We start from the raw sequence: 16,908 nt of genomic DNA, 5'->3' as shown, positions 1-16,908 counted from the left end.
GCATGTTTTGAGAAATTTATTATTCGATTAATTTAATTTGTTGATGATCTGCAAGTTTGGTATATTGGTGATGGATTTTTGGTTGAAATCAGTGTGTATGATTGATTGAAAATCCGTTTTGAGTGTATATGGTTACTGTATGAACAGATCCGGAGCTACAGATCTGTGTACGCTCGCTGCGGCGATATAACCCATCGCCGCAGCCAACGTTGTTCATGCTGACGCTGGTGACGAAACCAGCGCTATCCGCGGTGACCATCCTCTAGACGAGTGTTGTACGAAAACAGCGCTTGCCGCGGCGATCTAACCCATCGCCGCAGCGATCGTCCTTAGGATGAACGTTGTACGAAATCGCCGCGGCGAACGTACGTTGAGCGTGAACGTCAAGTAATCAATGCACGCTGCAGCGATCTAACACATCGCCGCAGCGAGCGCACTTCCAAGTGTGCAAGGGCTAAAATGTAAAGTTTCAAAACTTTTGGACCAAATCAGATTTGTAACTTGTTAGGGGGTAAATTGTAATTAACCCATAAATTTCAAAATTTNTCAAATATATACAACAACAAGCATAAATAATCATCAATCTCATTTCAATTTCTCAACAATCATAACATATACATGCTTAAAGAAATCTCTACTCAATTGATTTCTTAAACCTTAACTTGAGTTGGAATTTGAGTGGAATTTACTTACCTTATACTTGAGTAGTCTCCACTAAAGCTCTCTACTCTTGTTGGATTCAAACCTTCTCTTAACCCTAAGCATAAACTTAATAAGAATTCAACTTCTACACAAATAAATCATATATATAAAGCACGAATTCTTACCTCCTGTTGCCTATGATCAAAACCTTATTAAATTCTACTCAAAAGCCCTCAAAATCCTTGGAAAAATTCAGTGAAAATTTGAGAGAAAATGGAGAAGGCAAGTGGCGGTGGAAAGGAGAGAAATAAGGGTTACAAACCCTTAATATCTTATTATATAAACATACTTTCCCATTTTACCCTTATAATTTCTTAGAAATTCCATCTATGTCCGTTAGTCAATTACCATAATGCCCTCATTTTTATTGCATTTTACATGAAATTCTCTCTCTTTTTTCACTCCCCACTTTTTCAACTAATTTTGAGTGAAAAGATCATTTTACCCTTAATGCAAGTTTTAAGGCATTTTCTTCATATTCTCTTAAAATAACTTTAACAAAAATCAACTAAGGGCTATAAAAACATAAATTAAATTACATATCTCTGTGTGGGCATTACAGTGTCAATTACGATATTACCCACTATCGATATGATAAAGAGCCTATGGGTCACACACTTAAAACACAAATCAAAGAAGATTTGGAGTAAGGAGCAATTTCCTCATTTGATGGTGAAGTCGTATTTTGGTAATTCTTACGATGCAACTAAATTTGCTGAAGGTTGTTGCTTGGAAGGTTATTGCCTTCTAATTTTAATATTGGATCTTAATTTGTAAGATTACATATTTATTCAAATATATATATTGATGTATACATATTAAAAGAATAAATTATCATTATTTAAATTAATATATTGTTGTCTATGCATTCTATATAGTGAATTATTATTGTATGATTAAAGCAATAATAGTAAAATACCAAAACGACATTTTCTTCGGCAATAAGTAAAGTCTAATTATCTATTTATAAATAATGGATTTTAGTGGGAATATTCTTGGAACATGCCAAGGGAATATTAGGGTTAGGGTTTGCCTATAAAAAAGGACCTTAACCCTTATTTCCAATTAGCGTATTCTTGCTCCCAAGCTAAAAGTTATAGAGAGAAATTGATTGTGAAAGAATTCTTGTCTTTGTGTGGATTACCATTGGTTCACTTCTCCGCTTGAAGTGCAAGCGTTTTTCTTCAATCAAAAATCGGTGGAGCCTCCAATCGAAGGTTTGATTATAATGTTAGAATAGGTGCCCCAAAGCCAATCCATTTTGTAATGTTGACTTTTGTAATAATTTTTATAATTAATAAAAGGCATTTTCTACATTATGTAAGTTGTATTTAATGTATGTTATAATGTTGTTGGAGTAGGTGCCCTAGAACCAATCAATTATTGTGGAATTGACTCTTTGTAATAATGTTCATTAATCAATGAAAGACATTTTATTCTATATCGCGTAAATCATTATTATTGCAATATTTATTGATATATATCCTTAGAACGGTAGAACCGTGACGAGGGTATTAAGTGTTTCAAATCTTGATAGTGAGAACCCTATGAGCACATATGGTGGCCATTCTAGAAACGTCCGTATCCCCAGTATTATTCTGAAGTAAGGGCACAGATAATACGGTAAGGCTATCATAGTGTTGAACGACCCTGTCGAAAGGCAGTGACTGATCTCACTTGTCAAGGTTGTTTGGTGACAACCTGGTGCAACACATGGGTGCTTGCTGTAGCGAAATATACTACAGCAAAGTTCACTGGACTGACCCACCGAGGATTCCATATGGATGGTAACCCTAGTGTCTATGGAACAAATCCTCTAACGAATGGTGATACATGTCCTTAGATATGAGTATCACCGGAGCGCCTGTGCATCGATTGGTGTAGTTTGACACTAGCCTAACGTAGTTCTTTTCAGAGCTGTCAATATGGGTGATTGGCTGCATCAAGGAGTGTATCAAGACTATGGTAGATCGACAGAGGATTCATCACTCCCAGGTATGGGAGAAGTTATCTCACGACGCAATTCAGTATATGGCAATGACACTAAAACTGTGGCCACAGTGGGATTGAGTTGTTGCTCTATTCAATTTATAATACAGTCATTGTCCAGAAACTGAATACATAATATCGAGAGTAACCGAAGGTTGCACCTATTTTATGCATTCGTCTTGTCGAGATAACGTATGTGAAAGGATCAAATTGTACGGTAACCATATCGTTGACAGATAACTACTTTGCTAAATCCAATCTATCGGGTGGCCATGATGCCTTGCTAGGACCAACTTGGTCTGTTATTAGTGCGACGATCAATTGGTGTTAATCGCGATGCTATACACTGCCGTATGATGAGGAGCCTATGGGTCACACACATAGAAGATAATTTAAGACTTAAGAAGAAAGAAGGGCGTTTTCATCTTTTAGGCGAAAGGGTATTTTGGTAATTTCCAGTGCAATTAAATTTGCTGAGGTCGTAGCCTTTATTTAATTTATTAGAAAATTAAATAAGTGAAATTACGTTTAAATATGTGTTCGCATATATTTAATTAAACCATCATTATTGTTAATGTTAATATATAGTTAAATATATATTAATGATTTAATTGAGATAATGATGAAATAAAAATAAAATATCTAATTGGGAGTGTTTGGTAACATGGGGTGTTTGGGTTGGAGCCCAAGCCTATTCATATGGGAATAGGCAACTAAAGTTTTAATATAAAAGAAAAAACTTTATTGTAAATGTGTGAGATTCATTTTCATTACACTTTCTCTTTGAAAAGGAAATACACAGTACCCCCATTTACTCCCACGGCAAAAACCGTTTTTGCCCAAAATCAATTCATTTGATTTTCTTCTTTGATTTTAAAGCTAAGGAGGATCTAGCAAATCCTCATTAGTTCTTGTGATTGTCTTCGTGTGGACTTCATAAGTTCGATCCACACTTAAGATCGGTAGCAAAACATTCGTTAACATTTGGAGGAGCCTCCAAACGGGCGTATGTTTTTTAAAACTCATGATTAATTCTACAGATTCTATTTTAACATAAACTGTAAATTGTACCTTTGACCTTGGCTCAATGGAATGATCCTTGTTATTATGATTTGTTTTCCCTGCGTATATAACCGTTTCCTAACAGTGGTATCAGAGCTAGGGTACCAAATTTTACAGTTTTTATGTGGATGGTTGGTAACTGAATTGATGATATATGTTGCCATATAGAATCTGCCTAAATCATTGCCTTAAAAGCATGTTTTGAGAAATTTATTATTCGATTAATTTAATTTGTTGATGATCTGCAATTTGGTATATTGGTGATGGATTTTTGGTGAAATCAGTGTGTATGATTGATGAAATCCGTTTTGAGTGTATATGGTTACTGTATGAACAGATCCGGAGCTACGATCTTGTACGCTCGCTGCGGCGATATAACCCATCGCCGCAGCCAACGTTGTCATGCTGACGCTGGTGACGAAACCAGGCGCTATCCGCGGTGACCATCCTCTAGACGAGTGTTTACGAAAACAGCGCTTGCCGCGCGATCTAACCCATCGCCGCAGCGATCTTCCTAGGATGAACGTTGTACGAAATCGCCGCGGCGAACGTACGTTGAGCGTGAACTCAAGTAATCAATGCACGCTGCACGATCTAACACATCGCCGCAGCGAGCGCACTTCCAAGTGTGCAGGGGCTAAAATGTAAAGTTTCAAAACTTTTGGACCAAATCAGATTTGTAACTTGTTAGGGGTAAATTGTAATTAACCCATAAATTTCAAAATTTGATGTTTTTGAAATGTATGCTTTGTACTTGTTTGTATATTGCATGGTGCCCGGTCCATGAGCCTTAGACCTAAGGTGAATGTTTTAAATAATTTTGGTATGTATGGTTGTATAATTATTAAATGGGCCTCGTGTCCTGCTTTTCTCCTCTTCTCATCTCATTCCCCTCGAATGTTAATCGAGGTTTCTAAATTTATTGATGTAAAGATTTGTATAATTAGTTATTGTAAATTTAGAATGATATTTTTGTAATGTACTTAAGACGGAGCAAAGCTCAAGGCAACCATACTTGAAGACTCAAGATGTTTATTACAGGACCCTAGGTGACCCACCAATTCCCCTAGGCTCGAGGAAATCGGTTTTTAGTTGGGCCATGTACCGGCACGTTTCCTCAATTGTTTCTCTTTACTACTACAAACTGGTAGCAAACTAGGGAAATTTTTTTTTTTTTTTTTCTCTGTTTTGAAAAAGAAAAATGCATTTTATGCTCATCTCATTTCATGGTTGTGTTTATGAGCAAGTGCGTTTTTATGCTCCATCTCGACTCACCACATACCTTTCTTTCTTTTTTCCTATTTGCTTAAACCCAATTTAGGACTAGCTTAAGAGAAACATTTTTTTTTTTTCTTTTAAGGGTTTTATACACTCCTCAATCATGCTTTGACGCCAAGTCCACACAACTTCTCAAGACATATGTTTCAAACTTCAAAGATTCAATCTGATTAACTCTATTTTATGAAAGATTGCTAACATCCTAAGTCAGGAATATGCTCAACAACAGGTCAAGTTACTATTTCTGCACACTAGAAGTTCAAAGACATGACGTAAAGCATATAAAACCTTCCTAAAAACAAAAACCGTAATTTTTTTTTTTAAAACGCAACCTTAATCCCTTCCCCATACTTAAAACTGACATTGTCCCAATGTAGATGAAATGCAAAGAAAAGTTAAAAAAAATTTTAAATGCGAGAAAAAGAAAACAACTCCCCTTGGGTTGCCTCCCAAGCAACGCCTTTGTTTTTGTACGTTGCCTCGACTCAAGGCTGTCTCTTTCAATCTGATAAGTCGGATCCTCAAGGTCCAATCCTGCCACATTTTCTTCTTAGAGACCTTCATAGAAAGTCTTAAGTCTATGGCCATTCACCTTGAACACTTGGAAGTTGCTAAACTTTGAATTTCACCTGCACCATGAGGAAAAACATTAGTAACAACAAAAGGTCCAATCCACCGAGAACGCAACTACCCGGAACAAACGAAGTCGTGAATTGTATAGAAGGACTTTTTGACCACTTTAACTCCTTTCTAAGATCATCCTGTCATGAAAAGCCTTCATCTTTTCCTTGTAAACCCTTGCATTCTCATAGGCATCATTGCGAATTTCCTCTAACTCTTGTAGTTTGTAACTTCCTGTGTTCTCCACTTTCATCCATCTTCATGTTAACTCTTGATTGCCCAATAACCTTGTGTTCTAACTCAACTGGAAGATGCATGCTTTCCCAAACACCAAACGAAAAGGTGACATAGCAATGGGCTCTTTATGCAGCCTTATACGCCCACAAGCATCATCCAAACGCAACTCCAGTCTTTTCTACTTGGATTGACCGTCTTCTCAATGATGGACTTGATTCTCTCGATTTTGACACTTCCGCTTGTCCTAGTTTGTTGGATGATAGGCAGTAGACACCTTGTGGGTCACATGATACTTTTTCAAAAAGCCTCCACTTTCGTTGCAAAAGTGAGTGCCTCGATCACTTTAAGAGCTCTTGGAATTCCAAACCTGTAGAATATGTTAGACTTGATAAAATCTGCAACAACTTTAGAATCATCAGTTCGATGGCTTTAGCTTCCACCCATATCGAGACATAATCACAGCAAGCAAAATAAAACATAACCAAAGATACAGGGACGCTCCCATGATCTGAAATCGATGCCCCAAACATCAAAATTTTGCAAATAGTATGGGGGTTTGTGGCATCTCATTCTTTGGGATTTATTACATGTCCTTTGACAATTCGCATGACTTGCAAAAAGAGTATATCCGAAATAAAGATAGCCAATAGAAACCACATTCTAGCACTTTCCCTCGCTGTCCCTTAGCTCCAAAGTGACCTCCACATGCACAAGAATGACAAAAGGTGAGAATGGAAATAATTTCATTTTCATGAACGCACCTTCTTATTACTTGATCTGCACAATGCTTCATAGTAGGGGTCATCCCACATATTATTGGCATCACTCTTCATCTATCTCTTTGAGCCCTAGACAAACAGGAGAAAGATGTTAGAAACCAAATAATTTACAAGATTTGCATACCAAGGTATGTCACACTCGGTGAAACAATTGCCTGTCAGGGAATGTTTCTTTAGATGAAGTTCATCCTCCACATGAGCTAGATGACTCAAATGATCTGCGACACTATTCCGTCCCTCTTTGTCTTGATCTCCAATAGAATTCACTCAAGAGTAGTATCCACCTTATTAATCTTGGTTTTGCCTCTTTCTTCGTCATCAAATAACGCAAAGCTGCCATGATCACAAAAAACAATGATTTCCAGGACCGCAATAATATCAAACTTTTCTAAGCAAAAACAATAGCTAAAAGTTCTTTCTTAGTGGTGAATATTTCTCTGGGCATCATTCAGAATCCTGGAAGCATAATAAATGGCATGAGATGCTTTTCCAATCCTCTACCCAAACAACAGCGCCTACTTGCATAATCACTTGCTTCGCACATTATCTCAAAAGGAACGTTCCAATTAGGGGGCTAGATAATTGGGGTAGAAGTAAGCAATTCCTTCACTTGTCAAACGCGACTTTACATGCCTCATAGAGCTAAAAAACCACATCCTTTTGTAGAAATTTACATAGGTTATGTTATTTTTGAGGAGTCCTTGATGAATCTTCGGTAAAAACCTGCATGTCCAAGAAAAACGAACTTCCCCCGCACACTAGTGGGGTAAGGTAAAGATTGATATAATCACTTTGGCTTAATCTCCTCACCTAACTCCCCTAGATGAAACAACATGACCCAAAACTAGACCTTGGTCCACCATAAAATAACTTTTTTCAGAATCTAACACAAGGTTTAGTTTTCTATGCATCTTTGAAGAACAAGTGTAAGGTTATCAAACAATTATCAAAAGATTTCCTCCTGTGAAATTGTCCATAAAAACTTCTATGATATGCTCAACATAATCTAAAATATACTACCATACCACCTCTGGAAATGGTTGGGGCGTTGCAAAGGCCAAAGGGCATGCGGCAATATGCAAAAGTTCCGAATGGGCATGTAAAAGTCATCTTCTCTTGATCCTCTGAGCAATCGCAATCTGAAAATAACTTGAATACCCTCAACGAAACAATAGTAAGAATGACCCGCTAACCTTTCCAAGCTTTGATCAATAAAAGGTAAAGGAAAGTGGTCCTTGCAAGTTTACAGCATTTAATTTTCTGTAATCTATACAAACCCGTCCACCGATTTTGAACACAGTAGGAACTAACCCTCATCATCTTGATTTTTCACAACATTTATTCTCTGTCTTCTTAGGAACCACTTGAACAGGCTAACCCAATTGCTATATAATAGGATAATCATACTCCAACTTCAGAAGTTTCAGAATCTCCTTCTTCACAACATCCATCACGGCGTGTTCAATCTCTTTGCAGTTGACTGAATGTTTGCTCCTTCTTCAAGCAAGATACGATGCATGCATGTAGATGGGCTAATTCCTTTAATATCTACAATTTTCCCAACCAAGCCGTCTTATGCTCTTTAAGGACCTGTAGAAGCTTCTCTTCTTGAGATGCACTAAGTTTGTTGGAGATGATCAATGGTACGTTCCTTTGTCTCCAAGAACACGTACTTGAGGTAACTAGGGAGAGGTTTTCAAATCTGGAATGGGAGCCTGCAAAATAAAAGGTAAAGGCCTCTCGTTAGAATTGGTAAATGCCTATAGGAAACTACCTGACTGTTGTAAACTTTGGAAAAATCATTCAATGCTGCAACAATTTCCTGCAACATGTACTCAAGGCAAACTCCTCATTCTCTTTCCAGATGATTACTAATTCAACTTCCAATCCATCTTCTCCATCAAGTTCAAAACCTCTTATGCTAAAGAATCAATCACATCAATAGAATAAACATGATATCATCATCATCATCATCATCATCATTATCAAGATATTTCATGGCATCAAATATTACCTTGAAATTTCACCATCAATTCCATGGTAAGTATGCCACTATGACATCTATCTTAGTCTTGGATTGTTTTAAAATAGTGTCTTCCTAACAAAATAGGAGCATTTGATCACCATTCTCCTATTAAGTAAGCACATAAAAATCAGGGGAAAACTAGTCATTAACTTGTACCAGAATATCCTCACTTAACCCTTAGGATAGGCATTATCTCATCAGCTAATTGAATTACAACACCAGTTTTATTCAAAAGTCCAAGTTTCAAAGAAGCAATATGGAATATGGCATGACATTTATAGAAGCTTCTAGTCAATCATGGCCTTCTCAAACACTAGTTTACCTATCGTACAAGGATAGTAAACATACCTGGATTTTTGTACTTTGCTGGATTTTTCTCTGAATCACTGCAGAAACATTCTCTCATACTCTCACCTTTTCACACCCCTTAAGTTTCTATTTCCTCTTAATAGTACACAACTCTTTCAAGAATTTAGCATAACGAGGTACTTGTTTACTATAGCATCTAAAAGTGGAATTTTACCTCGCATCTATGAAAGTCTCATATTATCTCTGTTCTGCTCATCTTTTTCTAGATTCTTGCCAAAGCTTGAGGAAAAGGGTGGTACCAGGTTTATATTGGACAAAGGCGAAAACTTACTCTTAGGAACCCATCGTCGTTGGGAACGTTTCTATCTACAATGACATCTTTCTCCTTTTCTTCTGTTCGTCCTTGCGACGATGCAGGGGTTGCCTTTGTTGGAATCTCAACCTCTTTACCACTTCTCAAGACGATCGCACTTGCATTTTCTCTTGGATTGACCACCGTTTGAGATGGTAATTTTCCTGAACTTTGCGCCTCCAACTTACTGATTGCGGTTGCCATCTGCCCTATTTGATTCTCCAAACTTTGAACACTGGCCCTTGTCTCCTGTTGAAATTGCAAAGTATTAGTAGCAAGAGACTTAACAATATCTTCTAAAGACATACCAGAATTAGCAGTTTGGTCCGGTTGTTGTCTAGGGGGGTATGGCTGCTTATACTGCTGGTAATTTGGGTTGTTTTGAGGGAAGGGATGATTCACTTGTGGATTCCCATAGCCAAGATTAGGGTGATCCCTCCATCTAGGGTTATATGTGCTCGAATAAGGATCGTACTTCCTTGCGGTTGTCCAGGAAAACCACCTGCTGCATTCACTTGCTCAACAGGCTCCTCTTGAAGAGTTGGGCACATAGCAGTCGGATGCCCTACTATCGAACAAATTCCACAAGCCTTCACTGTTTGCATGTTACCTATAGCCATCTGACGAATAAGAGAAGTTAGACTCGAGATTTGTTGTTCAAGGGAAGAAATATTTACCTCATTATCACGCCTAGATGGAAGGTCAGGCCTACTACCAAACTGTTGAGAATTGGCTGCCAACTGTTGAGAATTGGTTTCCATATTTGCAATCAAGTTTCTCACGGCCTCGAGAGTCTTATCCACCAAAGCTCCTCTACTTGCAGCATCAATCATGCTCCTATCAGTGTATGTAAGGCCCTCATAGAAATACTGGATAAGTAGTTGCTCACTAATCTGATGATGAGGGCAGCTTGCACATAACTTCTTAAAACGTTCCTAGTATTCATGTAGGGACTCTCCATTGTGCTGCCTTACACCACAAATTTCTTTCCGAATGTTGGCCACCCTCGAAGCTGGAAAATATTTCTCCAAAAACAATCTCTTCATCTCGTTCCATGTGGTTATAGTCCCAGAGGGTAAATAATAGAGCCAATCCTTAGCTGCATCCTTCAAAGAAAACGGGAAGGCTCTTAATTTAATTTGCTCCTCGGTCACCCCTGTAGGTTTCATACTCGTGCAAACCACATGAAGCTCCTTTAGATGCTTGTGAGGATCTTCACCTGCAAGGCCATGAAAAGTGGGCAAGAGATGTATTAGTCCAGATTTTAATTCAAAAGTAGTAGTAGCATCTAAAACAGGAAACGTTATGCACAAAGGTGCTTGATTCAAATCAGGAGCAGCAAGCTCTTTCAAAGTCCGATTTCTAGCCATAACGTCCTCCTTTCCTAACTCAGAATTGCTTTCCTCATAATTTCTCCGAACTTCCTTCCTTAACCTACGCGAAGTGCTTTCAATTTCTGGGTCGAATGTTAAATCACCAAGATGAGAGGACCTGGTCATAAAACACAGAATCTCATAAAAGGAATAAATGACAAATTCACCCAGAAATAAAGAAAAGATTAATTAATTTTTTTTTTTCATGTGACAGAAGCACAAAAATGCCAAAAACCCTAGCAAAACATTCGAATTTGGTCTCAAGAGGGTTGGGTTTTCTAGTCTTGTTCAGAATTTCGTTTTCTTCGAAATGGGTACTCACAGCGCTCCTAATTCAACCAAAATTTTCCTTAGGAATAGTACTGAACAGTACTAAAAATAAAAAAAAAATTTATAACAAAAAGAGAATGTAACAAAAAAAAACCAGAACAAAAAAGACAAACCTTGGTCTAGGACAACATCCACCATCGGAATATTACAATTGATCCTTGATGCAACATTACCTCACTTCATACTTGAATATTCATTGTTGGAAATATTTTCCTATCCCTCTTTAATTGTAATTAATTAAGAAACAAGTGATCTTAATTAATCTTACTACTAAACAACCCTAGACAAGCGCTAAAGATTTAATCTAGTGGCAGCCTTAAGACCTAGAGAGATCGATGAAGCTAAACAACACAAACACAAGCAGTTGTATTTAATTTAGTTGAATGTTCTTCTTAAGATTTACTAATTCCTGACGCAGCAAATTATTAACCCTAATTGCTTCACAAGTTAGAGGAATCAAACAATTACGGATTTGATATCTAACTTAGCAGTAGATTGCAACAATTAATAACCTAGTAGGCCTCCTAGCAATTAAACAAAACAATCATAAAATTAGGCACAGAAGAACATCCAATACTCAAACATGAATTGAACAATGAAATAAAACGGATTAGATCTCACAGTTTATTGATTCCGAGGCCTCCGTTTCCTTCGACCAAGTTACAAATTAGCCGTCATGGCCATCACGAAAAATTCAAAAGAGAAAAATTGCAGAGAGAGGAAAAGAGAAGCGTGGCCTGTGTGTGAAAACCTAATCTGATCTCCATCCCTTCATATCCAATTCGAATTCAAATTCTGCTATATCTAAATCTCCTAAAAATATTCTAAAATCCCAAAATAACCTTTATCCTAATTCTAGGTAATTGAAAATAAAATAAAATCTTAATACAAAATAGGAAAGTCGTGTGTCCAGCTGTAACTTGCGTGCCACATGTCTTCAAATCCACCAATAATAAACTGCCCAATTGACTTGCATGATAAGGCAAAATGTTCCAGAACATCGGCAGTGCAAGTGTGTCAATTTCAAGCCCGATTAGGACCTTGATGCAGTGAGTATCTCTCCAAACTCAAAACATGAACGTTGTAGATCTATTTCTCACTGTTCGACAGCATTTTGAATCATCTCAATCTAAGCTCGGATGAGCGAGTTATGCCCAGATTACGAAATGATGTTGAAACTATCCGAATTCACTTGATTAGTTCTGTTTTGCAATTAACGCCTCCATTTGCATCCTAAATCAAACTAGAATAATAATGAGTACATTTAGGCAGCAAATAAATATAAAAGGCTAGACATTAAGGGGGGTAAATATGACATTTTACATTCTCATCAAATTCCCCCACACTTAGCTTTTGCACGTCCTCGGGCAAACTAATTCAAACAAACACTACACTCAAGTCATTTCCTTAACACCATCAACAAACACTACACTCAAGTCATATCCAGAACACCATCATGATGCATCAGCAACAAAATTTAATCCATACATATTCATACCTAACTTAGGAAGCAGCAAAATAAAATAAAGTAGAGTTAGTGACATTCATCTCTCTTCATCATTTTCCACCATTACTCTCAATAGTCAATGCAAACAAGGAAACTAATCACAACCAATTCATGTACAACTCACCTCTGAACTTTTTCCTCAATTGTTTCTCTTTACTACTACTAACTGGGTAGCAAACTAGGGAAATATTTCTTTAGTAATAGTACTAAATAGTGCGACTGTTCATGAACAGTACTACTAAATTTTTCTAAAAAAAAAAAAAATTTATAACAAAAACAGAATATAACAAGAAAAACAGAATAAAAATTCAACTAGAATCACTCCTCGGCAACGACGCCAAAATCTGGTGTGTTGTCGTAGTCACCCAGAATTAAAACCCTAAAAAATACACATAGTAGTGTGAGTAGGGATCATTCCCACGAAGAGTGTCTAGTCGAGTTTTATGTTACCAGGATTTTGGGGGGGGAGGGGGGGGGGGGGGGGGGAGGAATTTCTGTAAAAACAGAACAATTTCAGGAAAACAACTAATAGACAATTCCAAAGTAAATTATCAATCAAAAGACAAACCTTGGTCTAGGACAACATCCACCATCGGAATCTTACAAACTGATCATCGATGTAAAAATTTATCAATTGCTACTCTGAGTATTCACCGTTGGAATTGGTTCCTATCTCTCCTTAGTTGTAATTAATTATGAAACAAGCGATCTAATTAACCTTACTACTAAACAACCCTAGACAAGCGCTAAAGATTTAATCTAGTGGCAGCCTTAAGACCTAGAGAGATCGATGAAGCTAAACAACACAAACACAAGCGGTTGTATTTAATTTAGTTGAATGTTCTTCTTAAGATTTACTAATTCCTGTCGCAGCAAATTATTAACCCTAATTGCTTCACAAGTTAGAGGAATCAAACAATTACGTATTTGATATCTAACTTAGTAGTAGATTGCAACAATTAATAACCTAGTAGGCCTCCTAGCAATTAAACGAAACAATCATAAAATTAGGCACAGAAGAACATCCAATACTTAAACGTGAATTGAACAATGATTTAAAACAGATTAGATCTCACAGTTTATTGATTATGAGGCCTCCGTTTCCTTCGACCAAGTTACAAATTAGCCGTCATGGCCATCACGAAAAATTCAAAAGAGAAAAATTGCAGAGAGGGGAAAAGAGAAGTGTGGTATGTGTGTAAAAACCTAATCTGATCTCCCTCCCTTCATATCCAATTCGAATTCAAATTCTACTAAATCTAAATCTCCTGAAAATATTCTAAAATCCCAAAATAACCTTTATTCTAATTTTGAGTAATTGAAAATAAAATAAAATCTTAATACAAAATAGGAAAGTCGTGCGTCCAGCTGTAACTTGCGTGGCACATGTCTTCAAATCTTCCAATAATAAACTGCTTATTGGACCTGCATGACAAGGCAGAATGTTCCAGAACGTCAGCAATGCAGGTACGTCAACTTCAAGCCCGATTACCACCTTGATGCATCGAGTATCTTGATAATCCGTGGATTATACTGTTTTCATTAGACTTTTTAGTCGGATTTCAGGTACTTTCCAGTTCATTTTAATCTGAATTGTTGCTTAAATCTTTACATTTCGTGTTTCAGCTTAAAACGGACATTTTGAGCAAATAAGGACAAAATTGGAAATTCTAAACTCAGAAGTAAGTGGATCTCAGAAGTTGGGAGAGTTTTGAAGTAGAGTAAGGCACTATGAAGCTCGCTTTCAAGGGAGAGCACCGAAGATCGAAGAATCAAGCGAAGATGCAAGCAAAGTGGCAGTTCTCTAATTTCAGAACTTTTCAAGAAGCTTTGCCGTGGCGAAGATTTATTCTTTGCCTTGGCGAAGTACGCCAGACATGAACATGTCTGCTTCTCTCTTCGCCGCGGCGACGGTCGTGAATTCCAGTTTTGTAAAACGCATAGTTTTACTTTGTGCGTTTTTTTCTGGGAAATTTGGGTGAAGTATAAAAGGAAACACTTAGCATTTTTCCAGGGGAGGTGGAATAGGGTTTAGAGCAGCTTTTGCATTTGTTTTGATTTTATCTTTGAACAATTTTGAGCTGTAGAAGGGTGAAGATTCGATTTCAAACCAGAGGATTCATCATTTAGGGAGATTTCTTATATTTTCTGTTATTTTCATTATGTTGAACTTTAATATTTTCGTTTCTTTCATTTGGGTTGTTGATTTAGCCATGAACTAACACATTTTGGGTTAGGGTTTTGATTGTAATTCGGATTTTAATGGGTTAAGTGATTTATTGTTTTATTTTCATTTGATTATGCTTGGATTGTGTGTTTACTCTGAATCTTTAATGCTTATATGTGATGAACATGATGAGATTGAGAAATGAATCATGTTAGGCTTCTTGGGTAGTCACATTGGTAGTATTGGATGCTAGAGATAGATTCAAAAATCAATGAAATATTTTAGGATTCTTATGCTTAATGAACTTGGATTGAACTTTCAAATGTTGGGTGCGGAAAGTTGATAAGAAAGAGTAGGGAAACATAGCCTGAGAAGGTATGTTTAACACTTAGGAGAGTTCGATTTACAATCAATGCATATGAGTATGATTTTAGTTTAATTCTTAGGTTTAACCCATAAAATCCGAATGAAGTCAAAACCCTACCCGTTTTACTTGAATTAATTTATTTTCGGTTTTTCATTGCATTTCTTTGTAATTTTAGTTTAAAATTTATTGTTCAGTTTTAATTAGAAATAGCTCCCATTAATCCAAAGAAATCGATTGCTCCAACTTGAGAAAGTGGGAAACTTAGTGCTTAGCTAACAATCCTCGTAGGAATGTACTCAATCATCATTATATTACTTGTGCGATTAGTATATTGCTACATTTGCATGTTGTAGGAAACACGCATCAAGTTTTTGGCGTCGTTGCCGGGGATCTGTTAAGTTAACATTGAGTCTTTCTATAATAGCTAGATTGGAGTTTTTATTTTGTTTTTAATTTTCAGTTGGTTTGTGGTTCTCACTTTCCTTCATTTTGTTTTTGCAGTTTATGCAAAGAGCGAGACGTCAACCAGTGGTTCCTATTGATTTGAGATTGAGAGAACCGTCAGAGACATAACAGAGAGAGAAGAGAAAGAGAGGATAGTTGTTGAAGCAGAAGAAATAGTGTTGAAATGGCAGAACCAGAAAATAGGACACTGAGGGAATTTCAGTTCCCACAGTGAATGGTAGTGGGTCGAGTATTACTAGACCTACGGTGCAGCAACAAACTTGAGATCAAGCCGGCAATCATCCAGATGATCCAATAGTCAGTTAGATTTAATGGTGATTTGAAGGAAGATCCGAATCAGCATATTGCAAATTTCTTGGAAATTTATGACACCTTAAGTTGAACGGAGTATCAGATGATGCTATTAGGTTGAGGTATTCCCATTCTCATTAGGGGATAAGCCAAGGGGTGGTTAATGGCACTACCATGGGAACTATCACAACTTGGAATGATCTAGCACATAAATTCCTTACTAAGTTCTTCCCCAGCAAAATCGGCAAAATTAAGAAATGATATCACTCATTTCTACAAGATGAGTCCGAGTCATTGTATGAGCTGGGAGAGATACAAGGAGTTAATAAGGAAATGCCCACACCATGGCTTGCCAGTTTGGTTCAAGTCCAACATTCTACAATGGATTGATGGGTAATGTGCAAACCATGGTGGTGCAGCTTCAGGAGGGGCCTTGCAGATAAGACACCAGAAAAGGCCTATGAGTTACTTGAGGTTTTGGCAAGCAACAACTATCAAAGACCAAATGAGAGAGCAACACCAAGGAAATCTTCGTGGTCTCATGAAGTTGATGCCTTTACAGCCATTTTAGCAACTTACGGCATTCAGAACAGTTGGGAACTTGCAGGTAAACTCTGTACAAGTACCTCAGTTAACTTGTGATTTTTGTGCAGGAAACCATGCGAGCAGTGAGGGTCAAGTTGGGGAACAATTTGCTTCGTATCTTCATCACAAGCAAGCAAGTGAATTACTTGGCAGGAAATCAGAGACAACCAAACAACCCATTCTCCAAAACATAGAACCCGGGTGGAGAAATCATCCAAATCTGGCTTAGGGAAATCAGAATCAGCAAAATAATCAATGGAACCAGAGGACAGTTCCATAACCAACAGGGGTGAATAATCAAACGGGAGATCCAAGAGTGACAAAGTTGGAAGATATGTTGGGAAATTTATGCAGGAGACCAGGTTTTTATGAGTGAAACGAGGACAAATTTTAGAAATCAAGGGCATCCATTCGGAATCTTGAGGTACAGTGGGCCAATTGGTCGAGAAACTAATGAGAGACCGCAGG

The 16,908-nt window shown here is 37.3% G+C and overlaps 2 non-coding genes across 2 annotated transcripts; one reads left to right on the top strand and one right to left on the bottom strand.

Annotated features, from left to right (window-relative positions):
• The first annotated feature begins 10,246 nt into the window (after positions 1–10,246).
• Positions 10,247–10,353, top strand: LOC116131660. The gene has a single exon (XR_004128280.1). It is a non-coding gene; the product is annotated as a small nucleolar RNA R71 (small nucleolar RNA).
• Positions 10,354–16,102: 5,749 nt separating this feature from the next.
• On the bottom strand, positions 16,103–16,206 carry LOC116131661. Its single transcript, XR_004128281.1, has one exon. It is a non-coding gene; the product is annotated as a small nucleolar RNA R71 (small nucleolar RNA).
• Between the last annotated feature and the right edge of the window lie 702 nt (positions 16,207–16,908).

The sequence above is a fragment of the Pistacia vera genome, unplaced genomic scaffold (genome assembly GCF_008641045.1).
Source record: "Pistacia vera cultivar Batoury unplaced genomic scaffold, PisVer_v2 Contig236, whole genome shotgun sequence".
Lineage (NCBI taxonomy): Eukaryota > Viridiplantae > Streptophyta > Magnoliopsida > Sapindales > Anacardiaceae > Pistacia > Pistacia vera.
This window is presented reverse-complemented; position numbering and strand designations above follow the sequence as displayed.